This window comes from Muntiacus reevesi, chromosome 3 (assembly GCF_963930625.1).
Source record: "Muntiacus reevesi chromosome 3, mMunRee1.1, whole genome shotgun sequence".
Lineage (NCBI taxonomy): Eukaryota > Metazoa > Chordata > Mammalia > Artiodactyla > Cervidae > Muntiacus > Muntiacus reevesi.
In genome coordinates, this window is record NC_089251.1 from 42725098 (window position 1) to 42739572 (window position 14475).

The following is a 14475-nucleotide window of genomic DNA, read 5'->3' on the forward strand; positions in this document are numbered from 1 at the left end:
TTTACTATGTTCCTTTGGTAGTGCTATGGTTCCTTGATTCTTTGTGATTCCTATAGTCTTGTGTAGGTATGTGGCTATTTGAAGAAGCAATCGCATTTTCCATGCTTTGTGGACTGACTTCAGTTAGGAAAGACCTTCACTTGTGAATGGGGACACACTAGAGTACACTGTGATTTTGAGTCTAGTGGCACAGGGCAACAAGTGTGGGCATTTGTGGTGACTCCAGATCCAAAGAGGCATCATGGCTCTTTGACTCGGGCTGCTGGAGTACACAGCATCAACTATGTGCGTCTTGGCTGGCACCATGGGGAATCTCTAGTGGTTGCAGATGCTGTTGGGGTCCTCACTAGCACCTCCAGGTCCAGGTGTTAGGTGTCAGGACATGCGAGAGGAGTGGCTGGTGCTGGTGGTGTGCACACACATGCAGTGACGGGGCCTGCTGCAGACACACAGAGTGGTGGGCCCACAGCAAACAGAAGGGACCAGGCAAGCGGTGGTGCACCTGCAGCTATTAGGCCCCAGCTGTTAGCACACACACTGCCAGGTCTTACCACGGGAGCAGTGGAGACCAGTGCTGGAAGTCAGGCTGGGGTGTTCAGGTACATAGCTGGAGGGCCTAGCTTCTGATGAGTCTCATGGTGCAGGCCGGTGACAGGAAACAGGGTCAGTGTGCACATGTGGCTATGGATCTTGCCACAGGGACACACACATCAGTGGGGGCTGATGCAAGCCTAGCAGCTTGCAGGGGGATAGCTGAAGGACTAGCCCTGAGTGTACACATTGATAGGGCACAGATGTGAGGGTGGTGTCTTGCATTCAAGTAGCTGCAGAGGCCTGGACCAGCTACCAGTCCAGGTCCTAAGCTCCTCAGCAAAGGTGGGGAGATGAGAGGAAGATGGGAAAGACTCAGCTGGCTGGTGTCTGTGCACATGAATACCCGTGGGGCAAAAAATGGTGAAATCTGGAGGGATTCTGTGGGAGCTGTGCTGGCTGTTGGGTTCTTCATAGGTGAAAGTTACTGAGGTCCTCAGTCAAGCAGGTCACTGGAAACTGGTTGCTCCTACTGCGTGGCTGACACTGGTAGCCCCTGCTTTTCTCCTTGTTTGTAGCCACCTCTATAGATCTCAGATTTGTAGTTCTCTGGATGAAGTAAAACCAAAGAGGGTCCTTCATGTGGTGCACCAAAAGCCTGGGGACCAGATTGCTCACTCTGCTCTCCCAGCAATGGGAACTCTTTCCAGTCAGGGAATTTTTTCCTGACATTGAGCAGTGCCAGCCTAGGGGATGGGAGGCTGCGGGCAAAATGAAGCTATTTTCTTTCCTTTATTGTGCACAGATTGCCCTGCTTTGTTCGACCTTGTTGCTGAAGTTCCTTAGGTCGACTATGTATCTCTCCCCAGAGCTGAATTTGTTCATGAATTTCTGTCTGATTGTTGATTTTTGTGGAAAGACAGAAGCTGGGGTCTCTTACACCATCATTTCAGTTGAAGAAAACTATATAGAGGAGAGTAAACCAGTTGCTGAGAAAACAATGGAGAGTTTAGAAACAACAATTTGATCTATTCAATTATGCTCCTCCTAATACTGCCCCCAATACATACCCTATTCATAATGATTGCCACTTTCTACAAAGTGTTAACAAGAGAGATGAACTTGACTTAGGAGGAGCCAGTCTAAAAAACAATGACCGTGAAGTTAAGGAAGGGTTGAAGAGACGAATACAGCAAATAAGCCTGCAGGTTAAAAAAAAAAAAAATCTTTGGACTCAAGATTGTATCAAAGCAAGCCTTTGACTATGGTGATTTACACATGGGATTGAAAAGAAACCTCCTAAAGAGACTCATGGAAGCTTCAAAAAAATGCAAGGCCTGGCTGGCCAATAACCAGTTATGGAAAATTTAGACCCCAAAGCAATCCTTGGAACCCTGAATCCATGTCTGTAAGAAGTGGGTTATAAAATCTGTACAGGAGTGGTATACTCTTCAATGACCAAATAAAATGTGACCATGGAGGGTAAATGGGAGATAGTTCAAAGGGCAGAGGTAGGACTAAGAGTCAGATGATTCAGCCATGGAGCTGACTTCCCTATCAGAGCCCTCCCCATTTGTCTCCAGCGGGATTCCACATGTGTCAGGGATTCCTGGATCACTGATGGCTCCAGGTTTCCTGTTCATACTGCAGTCATCCTGTTTTCTCTCCTCACATTTTAGGCTGGGGATGTTGAAGGCAGATTAACTCCATGGCTTCGTGGGGAACCACTATGAAACTGATAGGGATGAGAGTCTCTCAAACTGAATGCAGCAACTGAATGATATCTTGGGGATGGAATGACCCCTTCAAATTAAGTGTATGTTTGATGAAAAGATAAGTATATGTGGGTTTCCCTGATGGCTCAGATGGTAAAGAATTCATCTGCAATGTGGGAGACCTGGGTTCGATCCCTAGGTTGGGAAGATCCCCTGGAGAAGGGAACAGCTGCCCACTCCAGTATTCTTGCCTGGAGAATTCCACGGACAGAGGAGCCTGGCAGGCTATAGTCCATGGGGTCGCAAAGAGTCAGACGCAACTAAGCAACTTTCACCCTTAAGTATAGGTATTGGGAACCTAGAAAGGTATTTGTTCAGTCATTTAGTCATGTCCGACTCTTTGCAATCCCATGGACTATAACCCGCCAGGTTTTTCTGTCCATGGAATTTTCCAGGCAATACTGGAGTGGGTTGTCATTTCCTACTCTAGGGGAACTTCCTGACTCAGGGATCGAACCCAAGTCTCTTGTCTGTCTCCATCATTTGAAAGGCAGGTTCTTTACCACCAGCACCAGTTATATGAGTCAAGATAAACTATGGAACTATTTTAAACAAAGATGTTTATCACATTTAATTAGAAACTTAAAAGATTTTAGTTAGAGATGTAGGGTTAAGTTCTAAGCAATACTTTCAAAAATAACTATCAGAACAGTTTTGCTGAACTAACCATTGATGGAAATGTGACTTCTGCTACCAGCTGGAGACCATCATTGGGACTGTTGGCTTCCAGAGCATATACCTGGAATCAGGTAGCTGCTGCCATCACCACCACACTGCTCGTTTCAGATCTATGCTGAATCTCTGAGCTGGGTTTCCTCTAAAAGAGGCCCATTCTTACCCATGAAGCTAGCAACTTGCTACTAAAATGCTGTCGCAGGAGAAGCCAGTGCTTTATGCCTGCTAGCAGGAAGGGTCAAAGAAACAGCAGAATGGCTTTCACCTCATTCACTTCCACCTCCCAAATCTTAAGAGCATCTAATTAGCAAAAGCCAACTCATATAGAATCCTAGTTGGGAAAAGTTGTTTTCAGCTTTCTAACCTCTGCAATACAGAAAGGTACATTAAAAGGAAGGTGGAGTGAATATTTTGACAGCCAGTTTACCTTATCCACTATGCAAGTACTGTAGGTTGCTGCTGCTGCTTGCTGCTGCTAAGTCACTTCAGTCGTGTCTGACTCTGTGCAACCCCATAGATGGCAGCCCACCAGGCTGCGCCATCCCTGGGATTCTCCAGGCAAGAACACTGGAGTGGGTTCCATTTCCTTCTCCAAAGCATGAAAGTGAAAAGTGAAAGTGAAGTTGCTCAGTCATGTCCGACTCTTTGCAACCCCATGGGCTGCAGCCTACCAGGCTCCTCCATCCATGGGATTTTCCAGGCAAGAGTACTGTAGGTTGACTTCCCATTATTTCCCAGTCCCCTTTCCTTTTGCCTTCCGTTGCAATAGAGACTGAAAAGATAAAGGTTCTGTCAATTCCTAGTCTCTCCTGCAAACTGGAGGTGCCCTTGTGAAACAGTTCTGGCCAATAAGGTGTAAGCAGAAGTTTGCTAAGTGGACTTGGGAAAGCACTGCTTTCCCCCTGTGTGCATGAGTGCGTCCTAAGTTGTGTCTGACTCTTTGCGACGCTATGAACTGTAGCCTACAAAGCTCCTCTGTCCATGGGATTCTCCAAGCCAGAACAAACTGGGTGATGAATCCTTTTGATCTTTCCTTTCTTCCTTCCAAAAATGGAAATGTGCTGCCTGGAGGGACAACCATCTGTTGACCATAAGGCTGAAAGCTAGCAAATTAAGAATAATGGAGCAGAAAGAGAAAATGTCTGAGTCCTTGATTAGTGCCATGGATTGCCTGCCTTTTATTTCTTATTATATGAAAAAAATAAACTTTCCCTGTTTGTTTAAACTATTATTCACTTTTCAAATACTTGCAGGCAAACATTCCTAAATGATGTACGGACTTTCCTGTCATTATTGTTCAGTTGCAAATCATGTCTGACTCTGCGACCCCATGGACTACAGCATATCAGGCTTCCCTGTCTTTCACTATCTCCCAAAGCTTGCTGAAATTCATATCCATTGAGCCAGTGATGCCATCCAACCATCTCAACCCCTGTCACCCTTATCTCCTCCTGCCCTCAATCTTTTCCAACATCAGGGTCTTTTTCAGTGAGTCAGTTCTTCGCATCAGGTAACCAAAGTATTGGAGCTTCAGCTTCAGCATTAGCCCTTCCAATGAATATTCAGGACTGATTTCCTTTAGGATGGACTGATTGGGTCTCCTTGCAGTCCAAGTCATTCTCAAGAGTCTTCTTCAACACCACAGTTCAAAAGCATCAGTTCTTTAGCATTCAACCTTCTTTATTGTCCAACTCTCATATTCATACACGACTCCTGGAAAAACCATAGCTTTAACCATACAGACCTTTGTTGGCAAACTGATGTGTTTGCTCCAAATCACTGCAGATAGTGACTATAGCCATGAAATTAAAAGACGCTTGCTCCTTGGAAGAAAATCTATGACAAACCTAGACATCATTTTGCCAACAAGGATCTGTCATAGCTTCTCTTTTGAGGAAGCGTCTCCTAATTTTATGGCTGCAGCCACTATCTGCAGTTATCTTGGAGCCCAAGAAAATAATACCTACCGCTGTTTCTACTTTTTCTCCATCTATTAACCATAAAGTGATGGGACCAAATGCTATGATCTTAGGTTTTTGAATGTTGAGTTTTAAGCCAGTTTTTTCACTCTTCTCTTTCACCCTCATCAAGAGGCCCTTTAGTTCCTCTTCACTTTCTACCACAGAATAGTTATAAAAATAAAATTATATACCTTATTTAAGAATACTTTTTAAAGTATTAAATGCTATGTAAGCAAATCTTTTGACTTCTACCAAGGTGTGAAATCAACAAAATATATACTACCAATATACATGCAGGTTTACCCACATGTTATCCTATTGTTTTTCAATCCATGCAGACCTATATATCTATCTGGGATTATTTTCCTTCTGTTCCAGAGTACCCTTTCTTATTTCCTTTAATGACAGATTCTCTCAATTTATGTTAGTCTGAAAATGACTTTATTTTATTTCATCTTTGAAGGATGTCTTCACTGGGTATATAATTCTAGGTAGGTACTAATTTTCTTTTAGTATTTTGGAGATATTACTGCCTTTACTCAGACTTTAATTTTTCTGTTAAAAATCACACTGTTTGATCTTTTGTTTGTTTGTTTGTTTTCTATTGTGTATATGTACCACAGCTTCCTTATCCATTCATCTGCTGATGGGCATCTAGGTTGCTTTCATGTCCTGGCTATTATAAACAGTGCTGCGATGAACATTGGGGTACACGTGTCTCTTTCAGATCTGGTTTGATCTTATTACTGTTCCTTTATGCCTTTTATTTTCTGTTGCTTAATTTTAAGACATTTTGTCTTTGATTTTAGTACTTTTACTATAATGTGCATAGGTGTGGTTTGCTTTGTATTTTTATTGCTTAAGAATTTTTTTCTTTGTGTTTTTTCTTTGTGTTTTTTGTGGAGCTATTTTTAAGAATGCTTTTATTTGTTTATTTTCAGCTTTGTTGAGTCATAATTGACAAAGAAAACTGTAATATATTTAATTAATAATTAATGGTTAATAGTCATAATTAATGATTATTTGATATACATTTGCATTATTAAAGGATTCCCATAATTCTAGTTAAATAGCACATCTATTGCTTAGCATATTTACCATTTTTTGGTGAGAATGCTTAGCAAATTTCTTTTATATGATATCATTACCTGTAATCATCATGCTACACATTAGAGCCTCAGATTTTATTAATCTTATAACTGAAAGTTTGTACTCTTTTATCAACTTTCTCTCATTTTTCCCACCTCTGCAGTCCATGGCAGCCATTATTCTACTTTTTGTTTCTATGAGTTTGATTTTTTTTTAGATTCTACATGCTAGTAATACCATGCAGTATTTATCTCTCTCTATCTGGCTTATTTCATTTATCATAATGCTCTCCACAAATTCACCCATGTTGTCACAAATGGTGAGATTTCCTTCTTTTTTTAAAGGCTGAATAATATTCCATTGTGTGTGTGTGTGTGTCACATCTTCTTGGTCCATTTATCCATCAATGCACATTAAGTATAGTTATTTTTAAATCATTGGCTGGTAATTTCAGTATCCTGATCTTCTGTGGATGTTTCTAGTATCTGTTTAGATCAAATTTTGTCTTCTTGATAGGCGTTCGGTTTGAAAAATTATAGAGACAATTTTTGACCCTGAATGTGTTATTTTCTTCCATAGAGGATTTACTCTTGCTCTGGAAGAAACTAGACTAGTGGCAGATAACCTTAACCAAGTATTGAAATTATTCAAAGTGTCCTAACAGTACCAGTAAGGCAGTAGTCCTCAACCCTAGATGAACATTAGAATCACAGTAAAAGATTTAAAATTATATAGGTGACTAGACTCCACACCAGAGATCTGATTCAATTTTTTTGGAGTGAGGCATTGATTTTTTTTTTTTTTTGGTAGTCTTTTAAAAATTTTATTTGAAATATTTATAGATTCATATGTTGTTACAAAGAAACGTGAAATGTATGGGGAATTCCCATTTACTCCTTTCCCACATCTCTCCCTGGAGAAGGGAATGGCAACCCACTCCAGTATTCTTGCATGGAAAATCCCATGGACAGAGGAGTCTGGTGGGCTACAGTCCATGGAGTCGCAAAGAGTCAGACACGACTGAGCAACTTAGCCTGCATGCATGTACATCTCTCCCACCAAATGCCAACATCACACAGAACTGCAATATGAAAACCAGGAGGTGGACACTGGCACAATTCAAGCAACATATTCAACAGTTATACAGGCACCTGTGTGTGTGTGGAGGGGGTGGAGTTCAGTGTAATTTTTTCACATCTGTAGCCTTCCATAACCACCATCACAATAGGTATGCTCAACTGTACAGTCACTCCCTGTGACACCCTTTATAGCCACACCCATCATCTCCCCTCCATCCCTAAACCCTGACAGTCACTAATCTGCTGTCCATCCCAGTTAGTGTTATTTTATAATTGTTAATATAGACAAATCATGCATATCATCATGAGATTGGCTTTTCTCACTCAGCATAATTGCACAGATATTTTTTAAATTGTAGGGTATTAATATCTTTTTCAGTCTCCTTAGGTAATTCTGATGTGCTTTCATGATTGAAAACCATGTTGTAAGGGCTGGACTGTTTTCTGTCCACTGTTACTCCTTAGTGTATCCTTTCAGTTTCCCGAACAAAAGCATGAGGTGTTTCCCAGGACCACTCCTCCTTGATAGGTTTTTTCCAGCCCAAGAAGGTTGCTCAGCCTCTCATGCCCTCACTTTCATAATCAACAACTCCTTTTATGGAAAAGAGGATCAAATGCTGAGCTCCTCCTCTAGACTTCTTTCTTTTGGGGATCTTGACCCTATTAACCATTTCAACAGTTTTCTGGTGACTTTAAAATGTTCGCTTTCTATTTTCTCCATCTTAGGCAGTTGTTATCAGTGTCAGGATTAATTCCAAATAAACTACTCAGTCATTATCAGAGGTAGAACTCTATTTAATAATATTTAAATAAAACTAAAACAGTGAGCCTAGAGAAAATATGTAGACTAATGGGGATTATTATAATTATAAGCTATGGGGGGAAAATTGGTCATAGAGTATCTTATCACTAGATTTTCATGTTTTCTACAATTGAACCATAAATTTATGTTACATTGGGCAATATTTTGATATTAAATTATATTTTACATTCATTTTTATCACCACACTTAAACAAGTGATATCAGTTTATATATCTGAACTTCAAGGGGAAAATGTCTAGCTACTAAGATAAAAATTGTCAGTTGAATTTTGGATGAATTCTAAAATATTATTGCTCAGAAACAATAGGCTGGAAGCTTTTGATTTGTAAGACTTAGTTTTTTTGTTAAAAGAGAAAAAAATTTGTATTGTAATTGTACACTAGATTTAAATAGAAAGTGCCAACTCTGAGGGTTAAGAATAGTTTATTGTAAAAAAGAGTAGAGAAGAGTGCATGCCGTATATAATAGCCATTTTTTTGTGTCCTGTCCCCACGGGAAAAAAAGGAAGCAAGAAATTTGAACAGCAGTCAGGGAGAAGAGGTTTTGGAGGGGAGTAATAAAATACTTACTCCTTGAAAGGAAAGTTATGACCAACCTAGATAGCATATTAAAAAGCAGAGACACTACTTTGCCAACAAAGGTCCATACAGTCAAGGCTATCGTTTTTCCAGTGGTCATGTATGGATGTGAGAGTTGGACCGTGAAGAAAGCTGAGAGCCGAAGAATTGATGCTTTTGAACTGTGGTGTTGGAGAAGACTCTTGAGAGTCCCTTGGACAGCAAGGAGATCCAACCAGTCCATCCTAAAGGAGATCAGTCCTGGGTGTTCTTTGGAAGGACTGATGCTGAAGCTGAAACTCCAATATTTGGCCACCTCATGCGAAGAGTTGACTCATTGGAAAAGACCCTGATGCTGGGAGGGATTGGGGGCAGGAGGAGAAGAGTACAACAGAAGATGAGATGGTTGGATGGCATCACCGACTCGATGGACATGGGTTTGAGTAGACTCGGGAGTTGGTGATGGACAGGGAGGGTCTCTTCAGATAAATCAGTTCTTCACATCAGGTGGCCAAAGTATTGGAATTTCAGCTTCAGCATCAGTCCTTCCAATGAATATTCAGGACTGATTTCCTTTAGGATGGACAGGTTGGATCTCCTTATAGTACAAGGGGCTTCTATAGGAGGTACAAACACATCATGGAAAGCACTCTCTTATCCTTATAGCAAATTCAGTCAGTGAGTAAATGGGTTTTGATAAGTTATTGTTGGGAGGTAAGGGACATAGAGATACACTCCTCAGATATTCTGTTAAGAGAAACTTTTGCGAAGAACATTGCTGACCAGCAGCCTCCAGTGACTCCCATTCAATGACTGGGCACAGTGTGGATATTCAAGTGAGGATAACCACGGGGAGATTCCCCTAACAGACAACTTTAGCTCAAGGTCTCCCCATCAGCCTGGCCAAAACTTGCTCAGAACTGTGCTATGTTTGAGGATCTTTCTTCCCAGTCTCCTTCCTTCCCTCTCTCCTTACATATGTGCCAGACTTACACTGTGATGTGATGGCACTTCCTACCTGCTCCTGCTCTTTCCCACATTATCCTTCACAGGCATTTCCCCAATAAATCTCTTGCATATCTAATCCCATTTTGGTCTCTGCTTAAAAACTGAGTATGGCATAATTGTCAACGTCTCCTCTCCATTCTAACCATCCTCCCCGACCACACATGTCTACATACATAGAGTCAATACACAGTCACACCCCCATATCTGTGAGAGATTAGTTCCAGACCCTCCACAGATATAAAAATCCACAGATGCTCAAGCTCCTTATATAAGATGGTGTAGTATTTACATGTAACTGTGCACAGTCTTTCATGAACTTTAAATCTCTAGATTACTTAAAATATCTAATACTATGTAAATAGTTGTAAATGCAATGTAAATACTATGTAAATAATTGACAGCACACAGCAAATTAAAAATTGCTTCTTGGAAATTTCTGGAATTTTTATTCAAGTATTTTTGATCCAGGGTTGGTTGCATGCATAGATGCAGAATCCACAGATACAGAGGGCCAACAATCTACATTTATCAAGCACTTATGTGCCTGGTGCTATGCTAATTAATTCACATTCGTTATCTTATTTAATTCTTACAATTACCTTATGAGATAAATGCCATTATTGGTGGTGTTTTAAGATGAGAAAATTGAAACAGAAAGACTGAACAACTCATCTAGTATGATACCACTGGCCTGATACACCAGGTTAGACCTGGCTTCAGATGTGACACTCTTAGAGCTGTGCTAAATGCCCTCTAACAGCAGTTGCAAGCACCTATCAAGGGCACCAAAAAGTTCTTATCACAAGAAAAAAATGTTGAAAAACATTGTAACTATGTGTAGTGATGTATGCTAACTAGATTTATTAAAGTCATCACTTCAAAGTACAAATATTGAATCATTATACTATATACCTGAGACTAACATAAGTGTTTTATGTCAACAATACCTCAATTAGAAAAAAGGAAAAAAGAGCACCAGGATGTATGTCTAACAGCTCTAGGACTCTCTCTAGTTCTTCCCATCTTCCTCTTCTCTGATCTGCTCTCCTCTGTCTCATGCATTGCCTTCTCCCTGGCCCATTTGGGTGGACCCTTAGCATAAGGACCTGTCTAATTTTGATCTTGATTTGGTTCTATTCCTTATCTGTTCAATTTTTGTTTTTCTTTGTCCTTGGCCTCCTTTCAAGCATCTTCTTTGCTCTGCAACTCAAAGCCCAGTTCTGTTTTCACCCTGAGCCCAACTCACATACTTTGCCTTCTGTCTCTTTTCTTTCTCCACCTTTTACTCCCCAAACCTTCATCATTTCTTGTGGCAGTGATTTCTTGTGGGGTCATATTGGTTAAAGCTAACACAATATTATGAATCAACCATTCTCCAATAAAAATTAAAGAAAAAGAAAGAAAACTAAGGACATCTGGTTATATGCCCCCAAGAATTAAAAAACAGGTGTTCAAACAAAAGTTTGTACACAAATGTCCATAGCAGTATTACTCATAACAGCCCAAAATGGAAACAACCCAAATACTATCAACTGATGAGAAGATAAACAAAATGTGATTCGTACAGCCGGATCTCTTTATTCACAATAAAGAGAAACAGTTTTCTATAAAAAAGTCACAAACACTGAATCAGCAAATACTGAATTATTACTATACAGGAAATAGAGGGCTAGGTTCCTGCAAGCCTGTGGCCACAACATTTTCCTCAACTGTTCAATACATAGCCTTGTTTTATGTGTGTTCCTATTTAAAGACACATTACTACATGTTGTTCATTCATTAACATTGAACCTGTGGCCAACAGTACTATTACTCATTTCTGGACGAAGCTTGTCTAACGCACATGTTTTCTCCATAAGACATATAATAGTCTTCTTTCACTAGATGCTGGAACACTAGACAGCATTCTAATACTATCCTGGGAGGGCCTTTTAAACAGTGAAATCACCAACAAAAATCCCCCAAATGCAAAAACCTGAGTGGAACTAAATAGGGTGTGAAAGGGACACTTAACAGTGTGAGCACTGAAACAAAAAAAGCAGAATATTGCTTTTTTTATACCTTCACTGGTAACATGCACATCAAGTGACCAGAAATTTTCAACACTCTGTGCATGTGCATGTCTGTGAATGGTCACAAAAACACTACAAGTATTGATTGGAGGCTTACAGATAAATTTCAGCAAGTAGGAAAATTTGCAGATACAGAATCTATAAGCAATAAGGATTAACTGAGCATACAATGGAATATTATTCAGCCATAAAAAGGAATGAAATACTTGGACATGTGATAATGTGAATGAATCTTGAAAATAATTTGTTATCTGAAGGAAACACAAAAGGCTACATATTATATGATTTCATTTATATGAAATATCCATAATAAGTAAAATCTGTAAAAAGAGAAAGCAGATTAGTGACTGCCTTGGGGTGACACAAGCTGGAATCAAGATTGCTGTGAGAAGTATCAATAACCTCAGATATGCAGATGACACCACTCTAATGGCAGAAAGTGAAGAAAAACTAAAGAGCCTCTTGATGAAATTGAGAGAGGAGAGTGAAAAAGTTGGCTTAAAGCTCAACATTATGAAAACTAGGAACATGGCATCTGGTCCCATTACTTCATGGCAAATAGATGGGGAAACAGTGAAAACAGTGAGAGGCTTTATTTTGGGGGGGCTCCAAAATCACTGCAGATAGTGACTGCAGCCATGAAATTAAAAGATGCTTATTCCTTGGAGGGAAAGTTATGACCAACCTAGGCAACATATTAAAAAGCAGAGATAAAAAAAAAAAGCAGAGATATTATTTTGCCAACAAATGTCCACCTAGTCAAGGCTATGGTTTTTCCAGTAGTCATGTATGGATGTGAGAGTTGGACTATAAAGAAAGCTGAGAGCCGAAGAATTGATGCTTTTGAACTGTGGTATTAGAGAAGACTCTTGAGAGTCCCTTGGACAGCAAGAAGATCCAACCAGTCCATCCTAAAGGAAATTGGTCCTGAGTATTCATTGGAAGCACTGATGCTAAAACTGAAACTCCAATACTTTGGCCATCTGATGCAAAGAGCTGACTCATTGGAAAAGACCCTAATGCTGGGCAAGATTGAAGGCAGGAAGGAAAGGGGACAACAGAGAATGAGATGGTTGAATGACATTACTGACTTAATGGACATGAGTTTGGGTAAACTGCAGCAGATGGTGATGGACAGGGAGGCCCGGCATGCTGCAGTCCATGGGGTCACAAAGACTCAGACATGACTGAGCGACTGAAGTGAACTGAACTGGAGTGATGGGGAGGTGAAAAAAGTGATTGCTTAATGGGTATTGGGCTGTCTTTTGGGGTGATAGAAATGTTCTGGAACTAGATATTGGTGATGGTTGCACACATTGTGAATGTATCAAATGTTACTGAAGTTTACAGTTTTAAATGGTAAATTTTATGTTATGTGTATTTTACCGCAATAAAAAAACAAACTACAAAATCTTAGATGCTCAAGGAAATACAAATAAGCCTTCTTGTTTAGAAGACTACAAGTTTGGTAGACTTTTTCAAACAAGAGAAAATATTATGGTTTGCATGTTTCTTTTGCCAAATATTCCTATGCCAACATCCCCAAAATATATGTTCATTATGTTCCTATGCTCTACTGTACCTATAAATTATAAGCTCACTAAGTAAAGCTTCTCAGAAAAAACTAAGAACATAGCCTTAGACAGAACTCAGTTTTGTCTCTATGGGTTGAAAAGCTGTGGAATTATTGTGACTTTTCATAGATGTAATGATACAATACAGGATCTGCAGGTGTGGGTAGACATAGAAGGTGCCCCATGTGTCATTCCAAATAGGATTCTTCCCTTGGATGGGGCAATTGAAGGTCAAGGCTGTTGGGAAGAAATGGGGAACAAGTACTCCATGTCTTGCATGTTAGACACCTATAATGTTGAGATCAAATAAGTTGATGCTGCTGTTGACTCCTTTATAAAGGAATTAGAGGAGTAAAACCAAGCCTTTTACCCAGAAAGTAGAATATCCCACTTTCCCACAGAAATGGACCAAGGGAATGCTCATAAACAAAGCCAGAACTGCTGCATTCGAGCATGGGAATGACCTGGCAACCACCAAAGCTTTTAAGTCACACCTGTAGCACAGTGAAGACTGTCTAAGTAGAAGTGAACAAGCAGTGATTTAGGACCTTGCATTGTGCATGATGAGTAGTAAGAGCTAGGACTTCCTATTTCTGTTAGTGCTTGGAGATTATGTGAGCCTGGAAAGCAGGCATCAAATTGAGATTAAATATGCAAGGATTTTATTAGGAGGGACCACCTGTGAAAGAAAATAAGCAGGGAGGCCAACAAGGCTGGGAGAGCCATCAGTTCAGGAAGCAAGTAATCCGATACCAAGGGAAGAAGAGAGAGAAGGGAGGAGGATGGATGGAAGATCTTAGACTGCCATGAACTAAGAAAGCCTCAGCAAGGCTATTGGAGAGCCAAAAAAAAAAAAAAAAAATCACCAGAAGATTCCTGTGTTTCCCAGAAGTGGCCTGCCCTAGCATCCCCGCTGTACTCTGTCATTGCCAGGAGCAGTCTGTGGTGAACCTGGCCTTGGAACAAAATGACGGATTTCAGAGCACAGGAGCTAGGCCGTTCATCTACTTACACTCCCAGTAGTTGGAGGTCTGGTAGGCACGTTCTCAGTCACAGGGACAGGCGAGGACCACGTCGACAAACAGAAGAGGGTCCTAACCGCCTCCCTGGGCGCTCTGAGCACTACTTTAGTCTCTCAGAATCTCAAAGCTGGGCCTGAGCAGGGACGGAATTAAGGGTCCCGGCTGTGCAACAGGCTTCACCTCTTTCGCTCCCTTCTCTGCAAAATATGTTATGTGTAGCAGTGGCAACTATGCCTGTTAAGTCGTTCTTCAAGAGCAATAACTTTTTTCAGCCTTCCTTTACCTGCCTCCTTTTCTCCAGTCTTCTTT